The sequence below is a fragment of the Rosa chinensis genome, chromosome 4 (assembly GCF_002994745.2).
Source record: "Rosa chinensis cultivar Old Blush chromosome 4, RchiOBHm-V2, whole genome shotgun sequence".
In the NCBI taxonomy this organism is placed as follows: domain Eukaryota; kingdom Viridiplantae; phylum Streptophyta; class Magnoliopsida; order Rosales; family Rosaceae; genus Rosa; species Rosa chinensis.
Window position 1 is genome coordinate 1286206 of NC_037091.1, and position 5120 is coordinate 1291325.

General features: G+C 38.3%; 1 long non-coding RNA gene across 4 annotated transcripts; it reads left to right on the forward strand.

The window, feature by feature from the left end:
* The first annotated feature begins 664 nt into the window (after positions 1–664).
* On the forward strand, positions 665–4662 carry LOC112198436. 4 transcript variants are annotated; one of them, XR_005810431.1, is made up of 10 exons: positions 667–1317; positions 1562–1623; positions 1711–1798; positions 2342–2398; positions 2774–2860; positions 2966–3059; positions 3475–3554; positions 3871–3966; positions 4132–4259; positions 4438–4662. It is a non-coding gene; the product is annotated as an uncharacterized LOC112198436 (long non-coding RNA). The 4 variants fall into 4 exon arrangements; XR_005810429.1 differs by having other exon boundaries at positions 665–1317; positions 1711–1948; positions 4132–4662; XR_005810430.1 differs by having other exon boundaries at positions 666–1317; positions 3854–3966; positions 4132–4662.
* Positions 4663–5120: the final 458 nt, after the last annotated feature.

Below are 5120 nucleotides of genomic sequence, written 5' to 3' on the forward strand. Positions count from 1 at the left end.
ACCCTAACTCCCAAAATTGAACTACTCACTACCCATACAAGAATTCATCAACAAAAGTACACAAAAATTATGAACTAGATAATAAGGAAGAGAGGGAAGAGTTAGCTTGGTCACTCCTAGTTATGGGCAAGTATGAACCAAGAATTTCTTCACCCAACTACCCAAAAAAAAAAAGATGTGTGCTCTTGATGATGATTCCCTTGAGGCCTTGAGTGTCCAATCCCAAAAGATGAAATTAAAAATGAAGAAGGGAAAAGCAGAGAGTGTGAGGTGAAGTGGGTGGTGGACGAGAAAATGGGAAAGATGGATCTGGGGGTGGTTGCGGCACTGTTGGAGAAGAGAAAGGATTTGGGGGTGTGCGGCTACGGTAGGGTTGGTCAGCATAAAGAATGATGGGATATATGTATATATATGGAGAGAGTGGTGAGAATGGGTGGCTGCTGCTTTCGTAACACTACTAGAATAATGTCATTAGACATCGCGACTATTAAATCGGTCAGGATTGCACCTGATGTTAAAAAACATGTTAACATTAGTTTGTGAAAAACCGATTTCTATTGTTATTATAGACATCAGTCACCAAATAAAACGATGAGAAAAGTTTCGTTCTAAAAATTTTCAAAAACGCGGAGGGACTAAGTTTGAAACTTTTGAGAAACGCGGGGATCAATTATTTCATTCCCCCACTTAGTATTTTTTCCCTCTGTCTGAAACTATCAACCCTAATAACTCTCACTTTTCTGAAAACTCTCGAACCTTGTCAACCTCGTTCTCTCTCCAACCTGACCTGCCCCGATTCCCCGACCTCGTTCTCCAACCTGGCCTGAGCTCGTTGTCCGATCCGAGCCGCTCGAGCTCCTTCTCCGACCCGAGCCTCTCGAGCTCCTTCTCCAACCCGAGCCTCTCGAGCTCCTTCTCCGACTCAAGCCACCTCGAGCTTGTTCTCTGATCTGACCTCGAGGTCCTTCTCCGACCTTACCTCGAGCTCATTCTCCTACCCTCCCCCTTTATATACTGGCCTCCATTTCCTCCTCTTCCCTCATCCTCACTTCTTCAGTGCACACAACTTGTTCGACGAAATTCCCCAGAGAGAGAGAGCCATGTATGTGGTGAAGAGAGACGGGCGCCAGGAGGCGGTCCATTTCGACAAGATTACGGCCCGGTTGAAGAAGCTCAGCTATGGGCTTAGCATCGAGCATTGCGACCCGGTTTTGGTGGCCTAGAAGGTCTGCGTCGGAGTCTACAAGGGCGTCACCACTAGCCAGCTTGATGAATTGGCTGCTGAGACCGCCAACCATGCACCCTGACTATGCCTGCGTAAGTCTATCCCTTGCTTCTGCATCTCTTATTGTGTTGATTTGACTATCGGTCTAGTTGTTGAGCTTCGATCTGTGTTTGTATCTGTGTGTTGAGAATTTCGATGTGTAATTGATGGTTGTAATTGATCTGTGAAAATTCTGTGTGTATTGATTTGTGAATTGTGATCGAAAGAGCTCTCTGTTTTGTTCATAGTGAGATCATGAATTCTGAGAGTTCTAGAATTGATGTGAATTTGGTGCAGTTGGCGGCAAGGATTGTTGTTTCAAACCTACACAAGAACACTAAGAAGTCCTTTTCAGAGACGTGAGTTTTGTCGAGACTTTTTGCTAGTTTTTATCATTTGTTGTCTTTTGGTCTTTGTGTTGATGAGAGTGTGTGTGGTTGATGCAGGGTCAAAATTATGTACAACCATGTCAATGATAGATCTGGGCTAGAAGCTCCTCTGATTGCTGATGATGTTTATGAAATCATCATGAAGGTAATATCTTTCAGCAACTCTTGGTCATTTGACTTGGTGTTCTGGACTATAACTGTGGAATGATAGATACTGGAGTTCACTACTACAGAATCAGGGTTTAAAGACACCTGGCTGGAAGAAACAAGGACGATTTTTTATTTCACTGTCATTGTAAGCCATTAACGACGTCACCTGTTAAAATCTGGGTGAATACTTAAAAGTCGTTGTGTGTTTTTCGTCAAATAGGAAAGAGCAAAACTCTCTCTCTTTCTTTTCCTCCCGACCCCTTCTCTCTCCTCACTCAGTTCCAATCTCAGATCTCTCCATCTTTATTCTATTAGTCATGAATTTCTTGTATGATTTTATTAGAGTGACCATCTTATCTCAAACGTGGGTTAGCCTTCTTACTGTAATTTGTCCGTATCTGCAATGTTTCAATTGTACTTGCATGCTTTTAAGTTATTTGTTATACTTATCTCCAACTGTGTGTGATTCAAGTTCATTTATAGAGCTCGATGACATATCATTTACTTGCATGCTTTTGATTTCGTCTACCCCTTGCAGCTTGATGACATAAAGAAAATGCAGTAGTATGCGGTCCTTTCTTAGTTAAATTGAGAGGTAAAACATATCTTTCTCCTCTCCTAATTGATATGATGTAATATAGCAATATTGTTGATTTTCTGCTACAGATCTTGTGATTGAAGACTGAATTTTCTGAAACTATTGTAATGTAGGTGCTTATTCATATCAATTTTAGCTTCATGAGTATTAGAAAGACATGATATGTTCCTTTAGGCTTACCATAGAAACTGTTCCTTTTACCAATTCAGTTTCTCAGCCGTAAGCTCTATAACTGTTGTCTGATTTTGAAAATCAACAATACTTAAGCAAAGTAACTTGCATTTGTTTCTTCTAGAGTTTCCTCTTTTACAGGAATTTGATGTTCACCACTTTGTACTAAAATGTGTCTACTTTGGTTTCTGTATCTTGCAGCTCTCCCTGCTATAATTTCTCCAGGCTTAACTTCAGTAATCCCTCCCCTTGTCTCTTACTCAAGATCAAATAATGCATTCGTTTCACGTAATGTTTCTTTCCAGACTTATTTTCTATTTTTCATTTACCTTGTCTTCTATTTAAGAATATACATTTATGTTCCTTCCTACTTTACCTTCTCATATCTGCCAGGCAAACATTCCTGCTGCTTACCTAAATGCCAATATGGAGTAGAGTGAACAACAGGAGAAAACTCTGAATATGTCACCCCTGAAAAAGTTGCCAAGTGAGTGTTTGTTCTCTACAGTATTTGTATACTAGCAATATTAGATATTATTTAGTTGAGTTTGCAGATAGTGAATTGGAGATTAAGGTTTTGAGTTGAGAAAAAGTTCATGGCCGGTGATATGAATGAATTGAGAAGCCTATACCTACTATTCTGCTAAGCTGGTTTCTTTTCAGTTCCCTTGCAGATAGTAGGCAATAAATGTGTGTGTGTTGACTATTATGTTGTTTGGTTTATTTTATGTTTCCCCCTGTGATACTTGGTGGTTTTAATTTTAAGTTGGTCAGTGTGTGTGTGTGTGTGTGTTTACTATTATGTTGTTTGGTGTATTTTATGTTTCCCCCTGTGATACTTGGTGGTTTTAATTTTAAGTTGGTCAATTTTAACTTATTATATGTTCAATGGAGGGTCGCAGAAATAATCAAGAGAAGTAGTACATGGTGGAGAGATGGGTTCAGCCTTGGCAACAGAGGGATCAAATGAATATAATTCAAGGTAAGAAGGCAGTGAGTGATGGAAGTCTCATTCACTGTTATAGTTTTGCAGTATAATTAAAAAATTAACTCTAAGGTAGCTAGTTACTAATTATTAGTTTCTCTTGTAATTTTCAAATAAAACTCGGGTTCACTTTCCCGGGTGAGTAATACATTCAATTTCAGCTTCTTCAGTACAATGATTTTCTTTTCAAACTCAAGTATAACATCTTTTGCGGGGTTCTGATATTTTTCAAACACCCTTAAAAAAGAAAAAAAGATCAGAATATATTGATTCATAGTTAGTTTGTGATTTTCCAGTGGTGTGATATCTGTAGGTTGAAAGGATAGATATAATTACTGCTGCAATGGGACACGCCTTAGCCGCAGAAGGAGGATTCTGCACTGGAAGTGCTAGAGTTACTGATCACCAGGTATGGTCATTATATTCTGTGAAACTAATATGGTTACTGATGTGTGTATCAATAGAATGGAATTCTAACAAGAATTTTTGTCTTATTGTAATAATGGTTATGTCTTTGCCTGGATATAATATATTATGTCCAAAAGAATAAGTTTTGGGGTGTTGTCTGTGGCAGCGATTGAGCAGTTCTGGGTACGTCTTTTCTGCTTCTTTGCCCCCATATCTTGCGAGTGCTGCCATTACTGCCATTGATGTTCTTGAGGAGAACCCTGATTTGATAACGAAGTTGAAGAAAAACATTACGTACGTTACTATGGAAAGTTCTGTGCTTGATCTCATTTTTCATGTGCATGTGTGTTCCTCTTGGTTTGATATCGCACGGCCAGTATAGTCATCACTTGATTAGTAGTGTCTTAGCAGTCGCTTATCACATGCCTTGTGCTGGCATCCTCTTGATTGAGTATTGTGCTCTGATGTGCAGGATTGTCAGGTGTAATGGGGTTGTTTATATTCAAGAAGTTGGGAAAGCCAGCCTCTTTTTTGAGTTAGGCTAGCTTTTAATTAACATTTTTGTAGCAATTATGAACAAACATGAATACTTATTGCTAGGCTAGCCTTGTAGTAGGTGAATTGGGGTTTTATTTTACCCATTTTGTAAACTGTTAAGGATGATGATTTCATATATAATAGCCCAATATTCAAATCACTCTTGTCAACTATCGAAATTGCAATTTATAACAGCAGCTATATATTTTGTGGACATCATCCTCTTTATAGAATGTGATGTCTAGATATAAAATTGAAATCAATTTTAACCATAAAAACTGATGTCTAGTAATACAGATATATCAGTTTTAAAATGAAAATCGATGTTACTGAAATATACAGACTTCGATTTTTTGTCGAAAACGATATATTACTGAGTACCAAACATCAGTTCCAAAATGGAAATCGATGTTACTGAAATATACAGACATCGATTTTTTGTCGAAAACGATATGTTACTGAGTACCAGACATCAGTTCCAAAATGGGAACCGATGTCTGTAACAGTATCAGTCATCGGTTCTTAAATCAATAACGATGTTAAAACGCAAACTTGTGTTGTGTAATCTATATTTCTTTAAGCATTAAATACAATAAAATGTGGGTTTAACAATAGTAA